At 47.0% G+C, this 23,568-nt stretch overlaps 1 protein-coding gene across 5 annotated transcripts in view; it reads right to left on the bottom strand.

Moving 5' to 3' along the window:
* RNFT2 (ring finger protein, transmembrane 2) overlaps positions 1 to 23,568 on the bottom strand; it is a 115,216-nt gene that overhangs the window by 47,399 nt on the left and 44,249 nt on the right. The gene's annotated exons all lie outside the window — the stretch shown is intronic.

Below are 23,568 nucleotides of genomic sequence, written 5' to 3'. Positions count from 1 at the left end.
ACAGGCATGAGCCTCAGCACCCAGCCAAGATGAATACTTTGTTAACATGATAAAACATCAGCGCCAGCTCCAAAGCTGGCCTCTTGTTTAATGGGGGACTATATGTTTAGTTTAATGTCTCGATTCAGCTCGCTAGGCTGTAGTATTTAGTTACGCAATCAAACACTGATCTGGGTTTTGCTGTGATGGCATTTTGTAAATGTTGTTAACATCTGCAATCAGTTGACATAAGCAATGAAGATTTTCCTTGATATCCTGGGTGAACCTCATCCAATCAGCTGAAGGGCTGTAAGAACAAGACTGAGGTTTCCCCGAGGAAGAATAAATTCTGCCTCAAGACTACAGCATCAGGGCTGGGCACCGTGGCTCACGCCTGTAATCCCAGCACTTTGGGAAGCCGAGACAGGCAGATCAGTTGAGGCCAGGAGTTCGAGACCAGCCTGGCCAACATGGCAAAACCCCGTCTCTACTAAAATTATAAAAATTAGCCGGTGTGGCGGCTCACACCTGTGGTCCTAGCTACTCAGGAGGCTGAGGCACGAGACTTGCTGGAACCCGGGAGGCGAAGGTTGTACTGAGCTGAGATTGCACCATTGCACTCCAGCCTGGGTGACAGAGAGAGACGCTGTGTCAAAAAACAACAACAACAACAACAAAAAATGCAGCATCAGCTCCTTCCAAGAGCTTTCAGCCTGCTGGCCTGTTCTGCAGATTTCAGACTTTCCAGCCCCTGCAGTCCTACAAGGCAATTCCTTAAAATAAATCTATGTACATATATTCTACTGGTTCTGTTTCTCTGGTGAACCTTGTCTGTTACAGGCATCCTAGAGGCACTCCCATCAAGATTAGGAAAAAGAGAGAACTGCCCGCTATTACCTCTGTTAGGCAAAGAAAAATCAAACATCCAGAAGCAAACCCACCAAGCAGTGGGCGATAGAGGAAGTGATGGAGCCAGGTTCTGTGTCCATGTTTAAATCTAAAACTTCTAAAAAAAAAAAAAAAGACAATGTCTTAACCCTTTCTTGATAATGTGTCTCTAGTACACCTTGAAGATAAGGGATTTCAAAGTAATGCGAAAAGCTTAAAGGAAAACAAGAAAAAACAACTTGTATCCAGCATTGGAAGAAGTGTAAATTGCTATAGCTTCTTTTTCTTTTTTGACAGGGTTTCACTTCATCACCCAGGATGGAGTGCAGTGGTGTAATCGTGGCTCACTGCAGCCTCTACTTCCCAGGCTCAAGCGATCCTCCCACTTCGGCTTCCTGAATAGCTGCAACTACAGGCATGTACCACCATGCCTGGCTAATTTTTGTATGTTTTGTAGAGACAAGGTTTTGTCATGCTGCCTAGGCTGGTCTTGAACTCCTAGGGGTCATCTGCCCACTGTGGCCTCCCAAAATGCTGGGATTACAGGCGTGAGCCACCGCACCCAGTCTGCTTCGAGAAAGAACCGTCTTGGGATTCTGGATAAAGCTAAAGCTACTCAATCCTAAAATTCAACAATTTCATTTCTAGATGGCTGTGTTAGAGAAACTTTTGTGCATATGTAGTGAGATGATCATTACTGTAATATACATAATGGTAAAAAAATAAAGAAACAATCTAATTGCTCATGAGTTAGGGGAATGGATGAATAAACCAAAGAGTATTACATATTGCTGAAAAATGAATAAACTGAGAACTAGAGCTACACATATTAATAAAGATCTGTGGTTATCAAACTTCAGTGTGCATTCAAATTATCTGGAGGATTTGGAAAGGCACAGACTGCTGGCCCCACCTCACAGTTTCTGAATCAGTAGGTCTGGGGTGGGGTCTGAGGCTTTACATTTCTAACAAGTTGCCAGGTGCTCATGCTACTGGTCCAGGGACTGCACTTTGAGAAGCAAGAATACACACAAACCTCAAAAACACAACACTGTGTAACAGCATAAGTTGCCAAAGGATGTATGTAGAATATAAGCTATGTTAATTTGATATGCACCAAAACCAACACCATATTTTGTTTATGGACATAAATGTGTAGTAAAAGTAAGGAACCAGTGGTAACCTCTAGGGAAGGAGAAGGAATACACATTTCAAAGGATGTGGCAGAGATACTGCCATGGTTCCCCAAGTCCCACTTAAACTTCCCCCAGGCTCTCAGTAAGACAAAAGTTTCCCAGATTATCCGCTGTTAGGTGAGGCCTTCTGACTGGGTCCTAGCCAAGGAAAGAATGTGGGTGGAAGTGTTCTGCACCACTGCCTTGGGCCAAAAACCTTTCATGTAATTCTCCAGTTTCCCTTCACTCATTGGCCCCCTGATGTTGAGGTTCCAGTGGAGACTGAGATCTCATCCCCCTGCTACTCAAGGCTCTCCAGATGACTTTTATATACACCTCAAGTTGAGAAATTGTCCTATGAGAACATCCTGGGGGATGGTGATTTCATTCCATGGAAGAAGCCACGATCCCTAAATGACTGCCTGGAGCAGAGCACCTTGGCCAACCTCCACTGGACTCTGATGAGCTGAAAAGAATGTTGGGCGACACCTTTGAGACTTTGGTGTTGTTGACAGCAGCACCTGGGATACCCTAATTAATACAGACAGGAAACAATACAGTGGATGTAAGTGGGGTCAGCGGAGTGGCTTTTATTTCTCTAAAAGGAAAGAGGAAGATCTGAAGCAAGCATGGAAAAGGTTCAATCTCAATGGTAGGTGTGGAGATCCCTGTTATATATTATTTTCTGTATAGTTGAAATATTTTATAATTTTAAAATATTCAAAAATAACCTAAAAATGAAAAATCTCAGATGTATACAGGCAACTAATGACAACTGGAACAAGAGGAGGGAGAGTGTAAAACATCACCCCCGTGGCAGGTGGTGTCGGCTGCACCCAGAGGACTTTATAACCTCCACTGCTGGCATAACAAGACCAGGTGTTTCCTCTGCTGTTGTGAATGTCGCTCATGAGATGGACCAACTTCCTTCTCTGACAAATACAAGTGGCATAAACACCTGTGTATTTGTTTTTGATTTTTTTTTTAAGACAGGGTCTTGCTCTGTTGCCCAGGCTGGGGTGCAGTGGCGTGATCTCGGCTCACTGCATCCTCTGCCTCCCAGGCTCAAGAGATTCTCCCACCTCAGCCTCCTGAGTAGCTGGGTCTATATGCATATGCTACCGTGCTAGGCTAATTTTTTTTTTTTTGGTAGAGACAGAGTTTCACCATGCCACCCAGGCTGGGTTCGAACTCCTGGATTCAAGTGATCCTCCTGGCTCGGCCTCCCAAAGTGCTAGGATTACAGGCATGAGCCACTGCACCCGGCCCACCTGTTCATTAGTTTCTTGTAGCTCCTGTAGGAAATTGCCACATGCTGAGTGGCTTGAAACAAAAGAAACTTATTCTCTCCCAGATCTGGAGGCCAGAAGTCCAAAATTAGTTTCCTTGGGCCCAAATCAAAGTGTTGGCTGGGCCACATTCCCTCTGGAGACTCTACAGAAGAAAGTCATTCTTTGCCTCTCCCAGTTCCTGGTGGCTGGTGGCATTGTTTGTCTTGTGGCCACATCATTCCCAATGTCTGCCCCCATCTTTACACTAACTTCAGTTTTAGCAGACTTTTTTTTAAAGGACCAGACAGTAAATATTTTAAGATTTGTGGGCCACAGAGTCTCTGTCATCATTCCTCAACTCTGCCACAGTACAGTGAAAGTCACAGACAATGCATACATAAATGGGCATGGCTGGTTTCCAACAGAACTTTATTTACAAAAACAAGCAGTGGGCCCACCTGTAGTTTGCCGACTCCTGAACTAGAGTCTGCAAGATGCTGTGCTCCTCAATAAAAGGGTCCCATGCTTAATAAGTTGGAAATGTGTCAGAGAAAACAAAGTGAAATGAATTTCTTTATTGCGGGACTTCTCAGAGCCTTTACTATGTGAGTGTGTGAGTAGGGGATAATATACAGAGCATTTCCCAAAGTTATTTAACCATAGAACAACTTTTTATAAAATGCCTATTAGGCTGGGTGCGGTGGCTCACACCTTTAAGTCACCACTTTGGGAGGCCAAGGCAGGTGGATCACTTGAGGTCAGGAGTTCAAAACCAGCCTGGCCAACATGGCGAAACTCCATCTCTGCTACAAATACAAAAATTAGCTGGGCATGGTGGCAGGTGCCTGTAATCCCAGCTGCTCAGGAGGCTGAGGCAGGAGAATCGCTTGAACCTGGGAGGCGGAGGTGGCAGTGAGCCAAGATCGCACCACTGCACTCCAGCCTGGGCAACAGAGTGAGACTCTGTCTCAAAAAAAAAAAAAAAAAAAACCCACAGAAAACAAACAAACCAATAAAATGCCTATTAACATCTCCCTAAGGGCCCAGAAACATAGTTTGAAAAAACGGTATTCTGTTCGATCCTGACTTTGGTTAGATTCTAACTTTCTTACTCACTTTAAATTATAAACAGATGGCTGCTAATGCTCTTATCTTCCTCAGAATGACAATAATTAACTAACCAGCTAGCACTTGACTTGTGTTATTTCATTTAATTCTCACAACAGTGTTATGAGTTAAGTCCTGCTATTCCCATTTTAAAGACAGAGACATTGGGGCTCAATGAGGTTAATCAAGGTCTCAGAGGCAGAAGGAGCTAGAACTTGAATCTAGGTTTAATTTTAGGGTATAGTATGTGCTCTTTCGACAATTCCACAGGGCTGCAGAGAAAGACAATTACTTGCTTTTCTTGCTACATGCTCTAGAATCTTCCTGGCAACAGAAAGGGAGGTACATTTTGTAAAAGCATAAAGCCGACTAAATATCAGGTAATTAACATTGCTAATGATTAGTATCTCACTGGCTTTCTCTTCTGTTCCAGTAAAACCTGACGGTGAGAAAAGGGACATCTTCAATAACAGCTGCAGGCAGACAGGGCACCCCCTGGGCTCAGCACCCCCTGGCTTTGCTGCTCACTGCTGGGTGGCATTCCCTTGCTGGCCCTCAGTTTCCTCATCTGTGGAATGGGAACAATAACAGCACCTACCTTCTCAGAGTGTTGCTGAGAAGACCAAATGAAATCATGCAAATAAAGCACTTCACACAGTGGATAAATACACAAACAAGAAGAGTAATCCTAGACATATCAGCTGTTATTCTTATTGTCACCCAGTCAAGCTGAGTCCTACTTTGTCACCTTCCAGCAGTGACCCTTCACAAATTGGTTAGCCTCCCTGAGCCTCTGTTTTATCTGTCAAATGGTATTTTATTTTATTTTATTTTATTTTGAGATGGAGTCTTGCTCTGTCACCTGGGCTGGAGTGCAACGGCACAATCTCAGCTCACTGCAACCTCCACCTCCCGGGCTCAAGCAATTCTCTTGCCTCAGCCCCCTGAGTAGCTGGGATTACAGGCATGCACCACAGTGCCAGCTAATTTTTTTGCATTTTTAAACCATTTTTTTTTTTTTGAGACAGAGTCTTGCTCTGTCACCCAAGCTGGAGGGCAGTGGCATTATCTTGGCTCACTGCAACCTCCCGCCTCTTGGGTTCAAGCAATTCTCCTGCCTCAGCCACCCGAGTAGCTGGGATTACAGGCAACCACCACCATGCCTGGCTGATTTTTTATATTTATAGTAGAGAAAAATTTCACCATGTTGGCCAGGCTGGACTTGAACCCGTGACCTCAGGTGATCTGCCCGCTTCAGCCTTCCAAAGTGCTGGGATTACAGGTGTAAGCCACTGTGCCCGGCCAATTTTTTGTATTTTTAGTAGAGACAGAGCTTCACCATGTTGGTCAGGCTGGTCTCGAACTCCTGACCTCAAATGATCTGCCCGCCCTGGCCTCCCAATGTGCAGGGATTACAGGCATGAGCCACCATGCCCGGCTGAGACTAGGTGATTTGTAGAGAAAAGAGGTTTATTTTGGCTCATGGTTCTGCAGACTGTAGGGGAAGCATGGCACCTGCATATGCTCGGCCTCTGGTGAAGCTTCAGGAAGCTTTTACTCATGGCAGAAGGTGAAGGGGGAGCAGGTGTGTCACATGTTGAGAGAGCAAGCAAAAGAGATGCCAGGCTCTTTTAAACAGTCAGATCATGCATGAACTAATATAGCAATAACTCACTCATTACCTTGGGGAGGGTACCATGCCATTCACATGAGATTCACCCCTGTGACCCAAACAACTCCTACTAAGCGCCACCTCCAACAATGGGGAATCACTTTTTACCATGAGATTTGGAGGGGACAAACATCCAAACTGTATCACCACACTACCCCTAATTATCCAGGCCATCATTTTCATCACTGGACTGTAAGTTCCAAGGGACAGGTACATATTTTTAGTAGACACGAGGTGACCTCAGGTGATCTGCCCACATCAGCCTCCCATGGTGAAACCCTGTCTCTACCAAAAAAAGGGATTACAGGCATGAGCCATCATGCCCAGCTGAGGAATCCCTTTAAAAAATCCTTGATAAATCCAAACAACTTCCATAATACACACAACCGCTGTTAAAAAAAAACACAGCTAACTTATAAATACTGCATACTAAGAGATGTGCAATTGCATTTTCACAACAACCCTCTGAGATAGTGCAGTGGGAACCCAGCAAAATTTCCCATCTTAATGCCCAGTACTATGAAGGTAATGAAATATCACATCTAGATCATATTACAGGCTACACGATAAAAGGGATTTTGGAGATATAATTGAGGTTACTAATCAGTTACCCTTTAGTTGGTTAGCAGGCTGTCCCAGTGAGTCTAATTTAATCACCTAAGCCCTTTAAAAGCAGAGTTTTCTTGGGCTGGGGGAAAAGGAAGTCAGAGAAATGTCAGACACAAGAATAGCACTCTGCTTTTGGCTTGAAGATGGTGGCAACTGTGTACAAGGACTGGAGCGTGGCTTCTAGGAGCTGAGAGTGACCTGGATGGCAGCCAGCAAGGATGGAGGACCTCAAGTCCTACAACCACACAGAACTGATTCTGCCAACAACCTTAATAAGCCTGGAAGTAGACTTGTCTCCAGAACCTCCAGATAAGAGCCCAGCCTGGCCAACACCTTGTTTTTGGCCTTGTGAGACCCTTTGTAGAAAACTCAATCAAGCTGAACTGGACTGCTGACCTACAGAACTGTGAACTCATAAATGAGTGTTTTCTAAGCCACTAAGTCAGTGGTCATTTGTTAGGCAGTAAATGAAAACTAACACATGTAGGTACTGTTATGATTGGACCAGGCACAGTGGCTCATGTCTGTAATCAGCACTTGGAGGCGGAGGCAGGTAGATCGCTTGAGCTTAGGAGTTCGAGCCCAGCCTGGGCAACATGGTGAAACCCCGTCTCTACCAAAAAAAGAAATATATGAAAAATTAGCTGGGCATGGTGGCACACATCTGTGGTCCCAGATTCAGGAGGCTGAGGCGGGAGAATCACTTCAGCCTGGGAGGCTGAGGTTGCAGTGAGCTGAGATCACGCCACTGCACTCCAACCTGGGTGACAGAGACTCTGTCTCAAAAAAAAAAAAAAATAAAAATTAAAAAAACAATGCAGATAGGTACTATTATGATCCCATTTTACAGATGAGAAAATGAATGCGAGAGATGCAAACTACCTTGCTAAGGTCCCAAAGCTGGTAAATGGCAGAGGGTTTCTCAAACAGGATTTGAACACAGGCAATCTGGCTCCAGGGTCCATGCATTTAACCACTGTGCAGTGTTTTCTCTATGTATTTATCTGAACAATCTCTAAGATAGATGGATAATAAAAGCAAGGTGGGAGCTGTATATAGAATGTTACTATTCTATTTGAATATACAAAGGTGAGTAAAAAGAACACGCACATATATTTGCTGCTGCTGCTGCTTCTTTTTTTTTTGAGACAGAGTCTCGTTCTGTTTCCCAGGCCTCTCTCTCCTTGGCTTGTAGGTGGCTATTTTCTCTGTGTCCTCACGTGATCTTTCCTCTGTGCCTGTCAGTGTTCCAAATCTCCTTTACAAGGACACCAGTCCTATTGGACCAGGGCCCGTCCTAGTGAGGTAGCAGGCGGGACTTGACTCCAGAGATGGGGCTCAGATATGGGGCCAAGTTGAGAGCTAGCTAGAACAGGGACAGGGTGGAGGCAGCTTTCCATAAGCCATGCCCAACAGTATGCCATGTTAGTTTACCATTGCCATGGCAACACCCAGGAGTTACCACTGCTTTCCATGACCATCACCCAGTGACCCAAAAGTGACTACCCCTTCCCTGGAAATTTCTGCATAAACTGCCCCTTAATCTACATGTAATTAAAAGTAGGTATAAATATGGCTGCAAAATTGCCCTGAGGTGCTACTCTCTGCCTATGGGGCAGCCCTGCTCTGCAGGAGTAGTCACGGTGCTGTAACACTGCCTGAGCTGTAACACCTCTTCAATAAAGCTACCTTCTTCTACCCTACCACTGGCTCACCCTTGAATTCTTTCTTGGGCAAAGCCAAGAACCCTCACAGTCTAAGCCCCTCTTTGGGGCTTGCCTGCCTTGCATCACTAGTGACCTCACTCTAACTTAATAACTTTTTTTTTTTTTTTGAGATAGACAGGCTGGAGTGCAGTGGCATCATCTCAGCTGCAACCTCCACCTCCCGGGTTCAAGTGAGTCTCCTGCCTCAGTCTCCCAAGTACTGGGATTACAGGCACACGCCACCAAACCTGGCTAATTTTTGTATTTTTAGTAGAGACAGGGTTTCACCATGTTGGCTAGGCTGGTCTTGAACTTCTGACCTCAAGTGATCCACCTGCCTCAGCCTCCCAAAGTGCTGGGATTACAGGAGTGACCCACAGAGCCTGGCCATCTTTATAGACCCTATTTCCAAATATAGCCAAATTCTGAGGTCCTGGGGTTTGGACTCCAACACACATATTTTGGGGGGCACAGTTCAGTCCATAACATTTGGGGAGCACAGTTCAATCCATAACATTTGGGGAGCTGACCCAGTTCCATAAGGCACACATTTAACCCAGAGTTCCTCAACTTCAGCACTGCTGACATTTAGGGCTGGATAATTCTGGGTTGCAGTAGGGGGCTGTCCTGTGCCCTGTAGAATATTCAGCAGCACCCCTGGTCTCTGTCCACTAAATACCAGTAGCACACCCCCTCCAATGGTGCCAACTAAAAATGATCCAGAAATTACCACAGCCCCCTAGTTGGGAATCACTACTTAACCTTCTTCCAGCCCCTGTGTGTGGGTAGTTGGAACCAGTGTGGCTGGCTCTTCTCGAAGTTCTTATTCCAGGATGGGGCACTGTGTCTTTACACACAGAATGTTATGCAGCCAAAACCATAGCTGAAGCTTAGAATACTCAGACCTGCCCCAGCATAGACAGATGTCTGATTGGGAGAAGGGAAGGCGGGGAGAGGGGAAGGTGTGACCTCCAGGAGCGAAGATGCCTCCAACAATGGGAAACCACTTTGAGAGCAAAAGTGCTGGGTTCAGGGCCTGGAAAATATAGAGATTTTAATGGCACTGAAAGCCCCATGAATCCTCTTGGTTCTCATGTCAGAGAAGACCACCTTTCTTATTTTTGTCCACCTTCCCTCCCCGTCCCTGTGCTTAGAGAAAAACCAATAGGACTGAGAGCCTATGGGATCTCACCCTACTGGAACCTCTTGTCCAGGGATTTGGCTGAGCCTACTGAGCTAGAACTTAGTTAAGATGATTCAGGATATGGAAGGGCTTCCTCCTCCCTGTCCTTATGGAAAAGATGGCAAGTTGGTCAAATGCTGTGTTATTCAGAGAAATCAGTTCAGCTAAGCCTTTCCTTGTTTCTGATACAACCAGTCCTAGTAACCACCCAGCAATGAGATACCTGACCTTGCACCTTATGATAACCTTAAAGAGACAGAAATGACCACTGGAGAGGCTGGGCATGGTGGCTCACACCTGTAATCCCAGCACTTTGGGAAGCTGAGGCAGGTGGATCACTTGAGGTCAGGAGTTCAAGACTACCCTGGCCAAAATGGTGAAAACCCTTCTCTACTAAAAATACAAAAGTTAGCTGGGCGTGGTGGTGGGCGCCTGTAATATCAGCTACTTGGGAGGCTGAGGCAGGAGAATCACTTGAACCCGGGAGGCAGAGGTTTCAGTGAGCCGAGATTGCACCACTGCACTCCAGCCTGGGTGACAGAGTGAGACTCTGTCTCAAAAAGAAAAAGGAAAAGAAATGACCACTGGAGAGATGAAGAAGCTGGGAGCCTCAAAAGAGTAGCCAAGGTTACCTGGGGAATAAGTCAGGAAGCCAGGATTTGAACCCAGTTTCGTTGACTCCAGCTGTGTTCTTTCTACCCTGCAGTGCTGTCTCCCTGAACAGTGGACTTGTAGAGAGTTCTTAGGGAAGGGCCCGCTTTTATGTTTCTCCATCTGCTACCTGTACTTTTGGGAAGCTGAATTAAACTTTGTCCTAAGAACATTCTAGAATAGCGTTTTCTGCATGGATGGAAATATTCTACCTCTACATTGTCACCCTAGTAGCCGTGAGCCATTTCTGCGTTTGAGCCCTTGAAACGTGGTTGGTGCAACTGAGGAACTCAATTTTAAACATAATTAATTTAAATTTAGAGAGCCACATGTGGCCTGTAGCTACTATATTAGACAGCACAGTTCCCGGATCTTGGGCTAAGGGGAATTCATTTTCTTTCTTCTTTCTTTTTTTTTTTTTTCTGGAGATGGAGTCTCACTCTGCCGCCCAGGCTGGAGTGCAGTGGTGTGACCTCGGCTCACTGCAACCTCTGCCTCCTGGGTTCAAGCGATTCTTCTGACTCAGCCTCTGGAGTAGCTGGGATTACAGGCACATGCCACCACACCTGGCTAATTTTTGTATTTTTATGGTAGAGATAGGGTTTTGCCATGTTGGCCAGGCTGGTGTCGAACTCCTGACCCCAGGTGATCCACCTGCCTTGGCCTCCCAAAGTGCTGGGATTACAGGCACGAGCCACCGTGTCCGGCCTTCATTTTCATAAAGAGGCAATGTGGACACATCAAATGTTTAATAATTAGTATTAGTATTATAGAAGTAGGAGTATATGATATATTTCTATGTATGTTTCTGGGACAGAGGATTTGCCTTCTTACCAAGGTTTGGGCTAAGTTAATATAAAACCAAGTTTCATTCACAGAGAATCAAGTAAGTGGACAAAGGTTACGATGATGTCTTACTCATTTTTATATTCTCAGGATCTAGCATTGCCCCTGTAAGCAAACAGGTCCTGAATAACATCAGTGAAATTGGTGAGACAGGGGCAGTGGCCGAGCCGAACTCTATGAGGTGGGAAATAAGCAGGCCTGGTTTTGTTTTTTTAGCTACTATATTAGACAGCATAGCTCTGGGATCTTGGGCTAAGAGGAATTCATTTCTTTCTTTCCTTCCTTCCTTTCCTTCCTTCCTTCCTTCCTTCCTTCCTTCCTTCCTTCCTTCCTTCCTTCCTTCCTTCCTCCCTCCCTCCTCCCCTCCCCTCCCCTTCTCTTCCCTTTCTTTCCTTTCTTTTGTTTTTTGAGACAAAGTCTCACTCTGTCACCTAGGCTGGAGTGCAGTGGCACAATCTCGGCTCACTGCAGCCTCCACCTCCCGGGTTCAAGCAATCCTCCCACCTCAGCCTCCCACGTAGCTGGGATTGCAGGTGTGCACCACCACACCTGACTAATTTTTGTGTTTTTAGTAGAGACAGGATTTTGCCACATTGGCTAGGCTAGTCTCGAACTCCTGACCTCAAGGGATCTGCCTGCCTTGGCCTCCCAAAGTGCTGGGATTACAAACGTGAACCACTATGCCCAGCCCTGGCCTGGTTTTAAACCTTCTAATAGATCATTAATATCAGGCTTTTTTTTGAGACAGGATCTCATTCTGTTGCTCAGGCTGAAGTACAGTGGCCCAGTCATTGCTCACTGCAGCCTCAACCTGCTTGGCTCAAGCAATCTTCCCACCTCAGCCTCCTAAATAGCTGGGACTGCAGGTGCATGACACTATGCTTAGATACGTTTTTAGTTTTTTATAGAGACAGGGTCTCACTTTGTTGCCAGGCTGGTCTCGAACTCCTAGGCTCAAGTGATCCTCCCACCTCACACTCTCAAAGTGCTGGGATTACAGGCGTGAGCCACACAGCACCTAGAGAAGCTCTGAATTCAGCCCACAGTGGTACATTCCCTGTGAGTCAAGAGCAACCTAGGGGTCTTTGCTCACATGAGTTCACATTCTAGTGGGGAAGGACAGAAAATAAATAAAGACAATCTGATTATTTCAGATACTGGTATATGCTAGGAAAGATATAAAATGATGGTGGAATACTGCAGGTTGGAGAAAAGCACTCTCAGCAGGGTGGTTAGGAAGGACTTTCCAGAGGTGGTGACATTGGAGTCGAGATCCAAATGATGGGAAGGAGACAGCCATGGAAACATCCAGGAAAAAACTGCTCCCAGCAGAGGGAACAGCAAGAGCAAAAGCCTGAGAAGGAAGGCGCTGGGTGCTTTGGAGGCACCAAGAAGTCACCAGCACGGCTGGTCCTGAGTGAGCAAGAGACAGAGTCATGAGTGATGATGTCGGAGAGGTGGAGTAGGAGCCAGGCCAGGCAAATGCAACACATATGAGCTACATAGAAGTTTTCTGGACCAGGCACAGTGTAATCCCAGCACTCTGGGAGGCTGAGGTGGGAGGAGCACTTGAGCCCAGGAGTTCGAGACCAGCCTGGGGCAAGACAGTGAGACCCTGTCTCTACAAAAATTTTAAAAATTAGCTGGGCATGGTGGCATGTGGGACACTGAGGTGGGAGGGTCACTGGAGTCCAGGAGGTCAAGGTTGTGGTAAGCTGAGATCACGCGACTGCACTCCAGCCTGGACAATGAAACCCTGCCTCAAAAAAAAAAAAAAAAAAAAAAGCTATCTGGATATGTAATGACAAGTGGCAGCTGAAGACACCTGGCCAGTGTGATGGTTTTGGGGCTGAGGCTGAAGATCAGTCAATGCCACCTTTAACCCGTCTTGGCTGGCCAGGAAGCCCAGTTCTCCTAGAAGGCCCAGGTATGAGGATTCCTGACAGACCCTCCAGCGTTGCAAGGCACGTGGGAATTGGCATTGGCAGCGGGATGATTAAGAAAGGCAGAAAATGGAGAGATTCCCAAAGTCCCTAGACAAGGTGGCTCACCCAACCTCACACGTCAGGGCCATCAACCGACCCAAATAGCAAAAGCACTTTCAATATAATAATTATAATATTAAAACCAACCCACCCTCTCAGTGGATGGTGCGGAGGCCCGGGAAAGAGCATCTGTGCCGTGAGCCATTAGGGGTCTCTGACAAATGTGTCTTCCCCCCGCTGCAGATGAAAACCCATCCTTTTCTTCTCCACAGACAAGGATTGATGAGGATTCGGGAGAGCACTCAGACAGGCAAGGGAAGGCTGTGAACCTTTTCCAAGCCTGCAATTTATCTTGGGGAAGACTATTCACATCACTTTCTACAGGCTAGATTACGCGCTGACCTGGCACATTAATCTCACCGAATAAAATAATCATCATCAAAAAAAGGGAGCTGGACAGTTGCCAGGGAGGCATTAATAACTGTCGCCCACAGCTCGGAGGCGCAAGAAAGGGGTGCTGGGTCCATCCCCGCCTCCTCGGCCCTAGCAGTGTCCGTTTCAAGGAGAAGGAAGTGAGGTAGCTCTGGCCTGGACTTGGGGGAATTTTATATGAATGGTTTAGGAGGACTTTTCTCCAAAATTAATTCTCAGAAATTTTCTAGGCTGGGCGCAGTGGCTCATACCTGTAATCCCAGCACTTTGGGAGGCCGAGGTGGGCAGATCACCTGAGGTCAGGAGTTCAAGACCAGCCTGGCCAACATGGTGAAACCCCGTCTCTACTAAAAATACAAAAATTAGCTGGGCGTGGTGGTGCACAGCTGTAATCCCAGCTACTCAGGAGGCTGAGTCAGGAGAATTGCTTGAATCTGGGAGGTGGAGGTTGCTGTGAGCCGAAATTGTGCTACTGAACTCCAGCTTGAGCAACAGAGACTCTGTCTCAAAAAACAAAAAAGAAAATTTTCCAAAGGAATTCAGGGAACATACACGGGAAGGATCGCGGTCTAATAATTCAGGGTAGCAGTTCTGGAGCAGGAGGACTGCCTGAGTTCAAATCTCCACATAGCCACTTGTGAGCTATGTGGCTTTGGGCTACTTTCTTAGCCTCTGGCTGTTTTCATTTTCTTCCGCTGGGCATGTGAAATGGTGCAGGCACTGTGGGAAGGTTTGACAGTTCCTCAAAAGGTTCAACATAGGATTACAGCATGATCCAGAATTCTATGCCTACGTATTTACCGCAAAAATTATGTTCAAACAGATACTTGTCTGCGAAAGCTCGTAGCAGCACTATTCACAATAGCCAAAAAGCAAAAACAGCCTAGATGTCCATTGACAGAGGAATGGCTAAACAAATTGTAGTCTATCCACACAATGGAATATTATTTAGCCATAAGAAGGAATGAAAGCCGGGCATGGTGGCTCATGCCTGTAATTCCAGCACTTTGGGAGGCCGAGGTAGGCAGATCACCTGAGGTCAGGAGTCTGAGAACAGGCTGGCCTACATGGCGAAACCCCATCTCTCTAAAATACAAACATTAGCCAGGCCTGGTGGCGCACTCCTGTAATCCCAGCTACTCTTGGGGGCTGAGGCAGGAGAATTGCTTGAACCCGGGAGGCAGAGGTTGCAGTGAGCCAAGATCATGATGCTCCACTAAAGCCTGGGCAACACGGTGAGACTCCGTCTCAAAAAAGAAAAAGAAGAAATGAAGTGCTGATACATGCTACAACATGGATGAACCTCGAAAACATAGCACGGCATGAGAGAAGCCAGACACAAAAGGCCACATAGGGTATTGTTCCACTTACACAAAATGTCCAGCATAGGCAAATCCATAGAGATGAAAAGCAGATTGGCAGTTGCCAGGAGCTTGCGGGAAGCGGGAATGGAATGTGACTGCTTAGTGGGGACAAGGTTTCCTTCTGGTGTGATGAGAATGTCTTGGAACTAGACAGAGGTGGTGGTTGTACAACACTGTGAATGTACTAAACGCCACTGAATGGCAAACTCTAAAATGATTAATGGTTTATTTTTATTATTTTATTTTATTTTTTTCAGACAGGGTCTCCCTCTGTTGCCTAGGCTGGAGTGCAGTGCTGCGATCAGGGCTCACTGCAGCAGCCTTAACCTTATTAGGCTTAAGTGATCCTCCCACTTCAGCCTCCCAAGTAGCTGGGACTACAAGTGAGTGCCACCATGCTCGGCTAAATCTTTGTATTTTGGTGGAGACAGGGTTTCGCCATGTTGCCCAAGCTGGTATTGAACTCCTGGGCTCAAGAGATCCTCCCAACTTGGCCTCCCAAAGTGCTGGGATAACAGGCATGAGCCATTGAGCCCAGCCTAATGGTTAATTTTATGTTACGTGAATTGTATCTCAATGAGAAAACAAAAAATCAAGACAACAGCATTTCCCTCATGAGGCTGACATCAGATGGAAATGAATTAGAGCCCTGCCTGCCCACGTGAAAGGCTGGCCCCACACTGGCTGCTCCCGCTGCTATAAGTTTGTTACTGCAAGGTTTGCGCTCTTTTGCAAGTTATTTAACTCAGTTTCCTCTCTGTGAAAAGAGATATCAACAGCATCTACCCTCCTGGGACTGTTAAGATTAAATGAGACAATGTCTTTAAGAGGATATAAACTCCAGGAATACAGGGGTTTCTATTTACTGGTTCACTGATGTATCCTCAGAGTTTAGAACAGAGTGGGGCATGTAGCTGGCATTCAGTAAATATTTCTTGAACAAATGGCATTGCTTAACACATTGCCTCATAATAAATGCTCAGCAATATTTAGCCATGTTTATTATTATAAGTGTGGCTGCCAGATTTCTTTCAAAGGCCCTATATGGTCTTTTCTAGCACAGAGAAGTGAGTGCTACTTTGCTTATAGGTTTTTGTGTCTTCATGAAAGAAGTGTTTTGACACCTACCAAATATAAGAGGTTTGAGCTGAGCTGAAAATGAAATCCAAGCTCTTGCTGTTGCTGTAAGAGGCAGTGAGTTATTACAACTGATTAGACTATCTATCCATCCATCCATCCATCCATCCATCCACCCACCCACCCATCCACCATCCATCCATCCACTCTCCTCCCACCCATCCATCTACCATCCATCCACCCACCACTCTCCTACCATTTACCCATCCACCCATCTATCCATCTACTCACTCTCCTCCCATTTACCCATCCACCCATCTATCCATCTACTCACTCTCCTCCCATTTACCCATCCACCCATCCACTCTCCTTCCATTTACCCATCCACTCTCCTTCCATTTACCCATCCATCCATCCACTCTCCTCCCATTTACCCATCCATCCATCCATCCATCCATCCATCTACTCTTCTCCCATTTATCCATCCACCCATCCATCCATCTACTCTCCTCCCATTTATCCATCCATCCATCCATCCATCCACTCTCCTCCCATCCATCCATCTACCATCCATCCACCCACCACTCTCCTACCATTTACCCATCCACTCATCTATCCATCTACTCACTCTCCTCCCATTTACCCATCCACCCATCCACTCTCTTTCCATTTACCCATCCATCCATCCACTCTCCTCCCATTTACCCATCCACCCATCCATCCATCCATCCATCTACTCTTCTCCCATTTACCCATCCACCCATCCATCTACTCTCCTCCCATTTACCCATCTACCATCCATCCACCCACCACTCTCCTACCATTTACCCATCCACCCATCTATCCATCTACTCACTCTCCTCCCATTTACCCATCCACCCATCCACTCTCCTTCCATTTACCCATCCATCCATCCACTCTCCTCCCATTTACCCATCCACCCATCCATCCATCCATCTACTCTCCTCTCATTTACCCATCCACCCATCCATCCATCTACTCTCCTCTCATTTATCTACCCATCCATCCATCCATCCCTCTCCTCCCATTTATCTATCCATCCATCCATCCATCCACCCACCATCCATCCATCACTCTCCTCCCATTTACCCATCCACCTACCCATTCATCCATCCACTCTCCTCCCATTTATCCATCCATCCATCCATCCATCCATCTATCCATCCATCCACCAAACTTCCCAGATGGTCATCTAATTCATCTATCTACCTACCTATATATCCATTCACCCATCCATCTACCCACTCAAACACACATGTATACATACTTACATACATACAATGAACACTTCTGGATACACAGCAGATACTGATGATCCATCAACAAACAAACTGGATGCATTCATTTCCTGCTGTCACAGAGGTTACAATCAAGCAGAGAAGGCAGACATTTAAACAAACAATTACAGTCAGAGTGGTGGGTGCCAGAATAGGGGAAGTATAGGGTGCTCTAGGAGTCCTCGTGGGAGCACCATACCTAGCCTGAAGAGGCAGGGTAGGTTTCTAAGAGGCAGTGATCTGCAGAAAGAACAGGAGTTATCAAGACATGAGAAGGAGGGAAGGCTCTTTGAGGCAGATGAATCAGTAGGTGCAGGTGGGAGACAGGGCAGCAAGCAGCCCACTCTAGAAGATTGTAGGTTAGTTTCTCAATGTCTCAGTGCCTCAATTTTCTCATCTGGAAAATGGCATAAGAACAGCATCTACCACATAGGGATGCTGCAGAATGGGGCGAGTTAATGAGTATAAAGTTGCAAAAGAGGCCGGGTGCAGTGGCTCACGCCTGTAATCCCAGCACTTTGGGAGGCCAAAGCAGGCGGATCACCTGAGGTTGGGAGTTTGAGGCCAGCCTGACCAACATGGAGAAACACCATCTCTACTAAAAATATAAAATTAGCTGGGTGTGGTGGCGCATGCCTGTAATCCCAGCTTCTCGGGAGGCTGAGGCAGGAGAATTGCTTGAACCCGGGAGGCAGAGGTTGTGATGAGCCGAGATTGCGCCATTGCACTCCAGCCTGGGCAACAAGAGCGACACTCCATCTCAAAACAAACAAACAAAAAAGAAGCAAAAGAGGTAGGGTCTGTCTGTCTGGAGCACAAAAAACAGAGTAAGAGTAAGGGAGTGAAAGAGGGAGAGGGATGAGTAAGTAAGATGCCAGACAGGGAGGTGGGACCCATGATGATGGTCCACAAAGCCTCACCTGCCTCCTCTCTAGGTGATAACTCTTCATACACACATTATACACATTATATCTTTTTTTTTTTTTTTTTTCTTTAGAGACAACATCTCCCTCTATTGCCCAGGCTGAGTGTAGTGACATGATCATGGCTCACTGCAACCTCAACTCCTGGGCTCAATGATCCTCCCACTTCAGCCTCTCAATTGGCTGGGACTACAGGTGCGTTCCACCATGCCCAGCTAATTGATTTTTATTTTTATTTTTATTATAAAGATGGCATCTTGCTGTGTTGCCCAGGCTAGTCTCAAACTCTTGGCCTCAAGCAACCTTCTCACTTTGGCCTCCCAAAACAGGGATTACAGGTGTGAGCCACTGTGCCCTGTCAAGTCTTTTTACCTTTACAGTATCTAAAGAACGCTACTGTTAACATCTCGATTTTCTGCAGGAGGAAAATGCTCACATTAAGCGACTTGCTCAAGGCACCATGGCTGGAAAATTGCAGGTTAGGAATGGCCTAGGCCCTCTAGCACCTGGCCGATCTGGCAGATGATCTCCTGGTCCTAAGAAGTAGCCATGGGCTTGGGAGTTGGAAGAGTTGGATTTTCATTTTGATTCTATAACTGAGCAACTGGGTGTTTTTTGGACAAACTATCTCACCTCTCTTTCAGTCTCAGTGTAGTAAAGGAAATAATGGCCACTCAAGGATACCAGGAAGCTGTGAATGTGACATTATTTAGAAAATAATCATGTCTTTGCAGATGTGATTAAGGATATCGGCATGGGGAGGTTACCCTGCCTTATCCACCTGGGCCCAAAATACCGTTACATGTGTCCTTATAAGAGAGAGGCAGAGAGAGGCATCATTCACAGAAGAGGAGAAGACCATGTGGCCATGGGGGCAGAGACTGGAGTGACACAGCCACAAGCCAAAGACACCAGGAGCCACCAGAAGCCCGAAGAGGCAAGGATCAGATTCTCTCCTTGAGCCTCCGGAGGCAGTGCAGCCCCGCTGACACCTTGATTTTGGCTCAGTGACACTGATTTTGGATTTCTGGCTTCCAGAACTGTGAGAGAACAAATTTCTGTTATTTCAAGCCACAAAGTTTGTGGTATTTCGTTACTGCAACCACAGGAAACGAATAGTTTTTCATCCAGAAAGAGGTGACAGTGAATTGTATCTTACAGGGGTATTGAGAGCCTTGGAAGAGCTGGACTATGAGAAAGAATCTAGACAGAACCCAGAAGGTGCCAGGTGATGAGTCACCATCAAATGCCTTCCTTAACTTGTCCCAAACCCACTCCTTTGAGGTAGAGCTGGAGTCTTGAAGTTGTAAAGACCTGTGCTGTCATCCTGACCCCACCACCGAGCAGCTGCATGACTGTAAGAACTAACCGATCTCGGCCGGGTGCGGTGGCTCATGCCTGTAATCCCAGCACTTTGGGAGGCCGAGGTGGGTGGATCACCTGAAGTCAGGAGTTCGAGACCAGCCTGGCCAATATGGTCAAACTAAAAATACAAAAATTACCCAGGCGTGGTGGCACATGTCTATAATCCCAGCTACTTGGGAGGCTGAGGCAGGAGAATACCTTGAACCTGGGAGGTGGAGGTTGCAGTGAGTGGAAGTCACGCCATTGCACTCCAGCCTGGGGGACAAAAGTGAAACTCTGTCTCAAAAAAAAAAAAAAAAAAAAAAACTACCTGATCTCTTAACCTCCATTGCCTCATCCATTGATAAGAGTAATCGGCACCTATGTCAGAAGAATACTGAGAGGCTGGCTCTATTGCTGAGGCTGGAGTGCAGTGGCGCGGTCTCAGCTCACTGCAACCTCTGCCTCCTGGGCTCAAGCAATCTTCCTACCTCAACCTCCTGAGTAGCTGGGACTACAGTCATGTACACCACATCAGGCCAATTTTTTTTTTTGTATTTTTTGTAGAGACAGGGTTTCACCATGCTGCCCAGGCTTGTCTCGAACTCATGAGCTCAAGCGATCCACCCATCTTGGCCTCCCAAAGTGCTGGGATTACAGGTGTGAGCCACAATGCCTGGCTTTCCTGTTTTATTTTCGTCTGCTGAAAATAAACCAGAAGGCACAGGGCAGGATTGAGCTAACTTCGGTTTCTTTGCCATTTCACTTACTCACCGTTTACAGAGCTCTGCCCAGTGCCCAGTGCTGGGCCGGGTCTTACAGATACACTGGTGAGCCAAACAGACTTTTCAAATAGTGAGGAGGCAGGAATGAATGTAATAATTACACAAGTATTTTGAAAGGCTGAAGCAGGAAAATCACTTGAGCCCAGGAGTTCAAGACTAGCCTGGGCAACAAAGTGAGACTCCATCCCCAAGAAGAATTAAAAAATTAGCCAGGCTTGGTGGTGCACTGAGCAGTCCCAGCTACTCAGGAGGCTGAGCTGGGAGGATCGCTTGAGCCCGGGAGGTTGAGGCTGCAGTGAACTGTGATTGCGCCTCTGTACTCCAGCCTGGGAAGCAGAGCAAGACCTTGTCTCAAACAAAACAAAACAAAACAAACAAACGACCCCCACCCCCCACCACACACACACACACACACACGTAGGTAATCACAAATGCTATGAAAGAACTGGACTTAGGGGGATGTAGAAGAGACTTCTGAACTGACGCCTCAAGGATCCGTTAGAGAAGGAGCATCTCTGGGGGTCTGAAGGGCATGTGCAAGAGGCCGAGACAGGAGGGAGGAGGGCAGAGGGAAGAAACAGGGGGAATCAAGGCGTGTCAGGGCGTGATGCTGGTGGCGGGGGCAGAGGCAGGCTGGGTAGGCTTTGTAGCCTCACCTGTGGAGCTTGGTCTTTGTCCTGAGCACAAGGGCAGCCCCTGGAGGGTTTAAATTGGGTGAAGGTGAGGGGAAGTGATAGTAGAGGACAATCAGATTAATTTTCTTTTAGAGTCCTGCTCTGCTGGCAGGGAAAAGAATGAAGTGGAGGGGGTTGGAGTGGACACACAGAGGGAGACTACTTTGGTCTCATGGTGGCGAGCACTAGGGTGGTGACGGTGGAGATATAGAAGGAGGATGGGCTCCCACGTCACTGGGGAGGCAAAATGAACAGAACTTGGTTGCTGACTGGAAGAAGCAAGGAAGAAAGAGGAAATGTTAGAGGTCCTTTCCAGGTTATTGATGTGAACAGTGGGGTGGAGGGAGGTGCTACACTCTGAGATCTAGAACAATGAGAAGAAGCCCAGGCTTTGGGGAAGATCCTGAGTTCCTTCTTGAAAATGGGTCTACTATGCCTCATTGCTTTGCCTGGTTCAACCCAGGCCCCAGATGAAAGGGCCTCCCTAGGCAGCCATGTTTTTTCATACCAGCTGACATTGCCTCCTCCTTGGCAACAGTTGATTGGATAAGGACTAGGCACATGACCATGTGCAGCCCATTCATTGGCCAGCTGCTGACCTATGAAATAGCTGGTACACAAAATGACCGGGGCCAATCAGACCTTCTCCCAAGAGCTGCACTGGGGAATTGTAAGAGGACACGACACGTGCGGCGGATGCTGCCTACCACAGACCGTGAGCTGCAGTGAGAGCCAGGGAGACTGCTAGGAAGCCTTGGTCTAGCTTTGTACTCTCATCTCTGAGTCTACTTACAGAAGTGAATCTGTACAATGCCCCGCGCAGTAACTGGACAGCATCTCTGTTCTGACTACAGCAGAGAGATTAAGAGCTCAGACTCAGGGGCCTGACTGCCTGGTGGTCTGACTTTGCTCTTCAATTTCTAGCTGTGTGGCCTTGGACAAGTCACTGAACCTCTCTGTGCTGTGCTGTAGTTTCTACATCTGTGAAAATGGGATGGTGGTAATAACAGGACCCTGTTCACAGGGATGTGGTCATGACTCAATGAGTTTGTACATGTAAAGTACTTGGGACAGTGGCCAGTACACGGTTAAGCGGCCTCTAAGAGTTTGCTATTACAGTTGTTATTCCTGGTCCTAACTAGAACAGGCAGAAAAATGATCCATTGTTGACAATCTGTTCTCAAGTGTCACTTAGCACTCTGTGGGCTCCGCCTGTCTTGCTCCTCTGTCTGACCTGGCTGGCTGTGGAGAGCCAACAAGATTCCAGCAGCCAACAGGTGCTAAGGAAAGGTGGAAGACATTGCCACTTCTCAGCACTGGCTTCAGTCCAGGCTCCTTCCCATCCTGGGTTCCTGGGGTCAGAGCTTGGCTGTAGCTGGGCACAGGGAGGGGTGTTATTGCTCAAGTGAGGATGATGTGCCTTGTGCCTGCAGGTGGCTGCAACCTGTGTCGCCTTGCAGGAGCTGGTCCACCTTGACGAGGCAGCTGATGGCTGCAGCCTATTCCTGGTCAACATATGTGGTCCCCAGGAAGCCGACAGTGTAGCTCTCAGAACTTCACTGGCCAGACCTGTCATTATCTAACAAGGGAGTGAGGCCTGAGCAGATGTTTCAAGGAGGAGGCCAACCAGAAGCATCCCCCTAGGGTTGCCAGCCCAAGAACACGAAGCCAGTGTAGGGGCACACAAAGCCTATGGAAACAATCACCCGGCTAGGATTCTCAGAGGTCAGACAGCTGGGAGAAACCCTTGGGTTTGGCATAAGGCAGACCTGAGTTCAAATCCTGGTTCTGACAAGTGTCTATCGGGGGATCTCTGAGCCTCAATGTCTTTGTCTGTAAAATGGGGATAAGAGTGTGTATCTCCTACCGGGTGGTAGCAGCAGTAGGAGGAGGAAAGATGGGCATAGTAGTGATTTAAAAGCATCACCCTGGTAGCCAACATGTATTGAGCACTTATGATGAGCCAGGCCAGCCCTGAATATTCATAAACTCTGTTCTCGCCATGAGGGAAGTCTCATGGTAGAGTGAGTAGGGTCCTGGCATACTAAAATCAGGTAACTGAAGAGTTTAATACCTGTGCTATTTACGAAGGTGCGGGCAGGGTTTGGGGAAACCAACAAGGAGTGGTCTAGTCTAGAAGGGTACAGGGAGGGCACAGTTACCAGACCTGGATAGAAAGCTGTCTGGAGGAGCTGCCTGTGATAGGAACTGTGTGTTCAGACTTATTTTCGGCATGTGAGAAAGGGGGTGGTAGGAATAACAGTGCCCACTTCCCAGGGATGTTGTAGAGATTCAGTGGGTTACTGAGTGTGAAGTACAAGGAATAGCATTGACCCATGGTAACCTGGGAGGGAGGAAACCAGGTGTGGCAGGGAATGGAATGCTGCGCCCACCCAAAAAATGTCCACGTCTTTTAGAAAATTATTTTATTTTTATTTACATTTTTTATTTTATTTTTTTTTAAGAGGCAGAGTCTCACTCTGTTGCCCAGGCTGGAGTACAGTGGCACGATCATGGCTCACTGCAGCCTGGAACTCCTGGCCTCAAGCGATCCTCCCATCTTGGGCTCCCAAATAGTTGAGACTGCAGGCACGTGTCA

This window comes from Pan paniscus, chromosome 10 (genome assembly GCF_029289425.2).
Source record: "Pan paniscus chromosome 10, NHGRI_mPanPan1-v2.0_pri, whole genome shotgun sequence".
Classification (NCBI taxonomy): Eukaryota; Metazoa; Chordata; class Mammalia; order Primates; family Hominidae; genus Pan; species Pan paniscus.
Note: the sequence above shows the minus strand (reverse complement) of the source record. Positions and strands in the feature narration are given on the sequence as shown.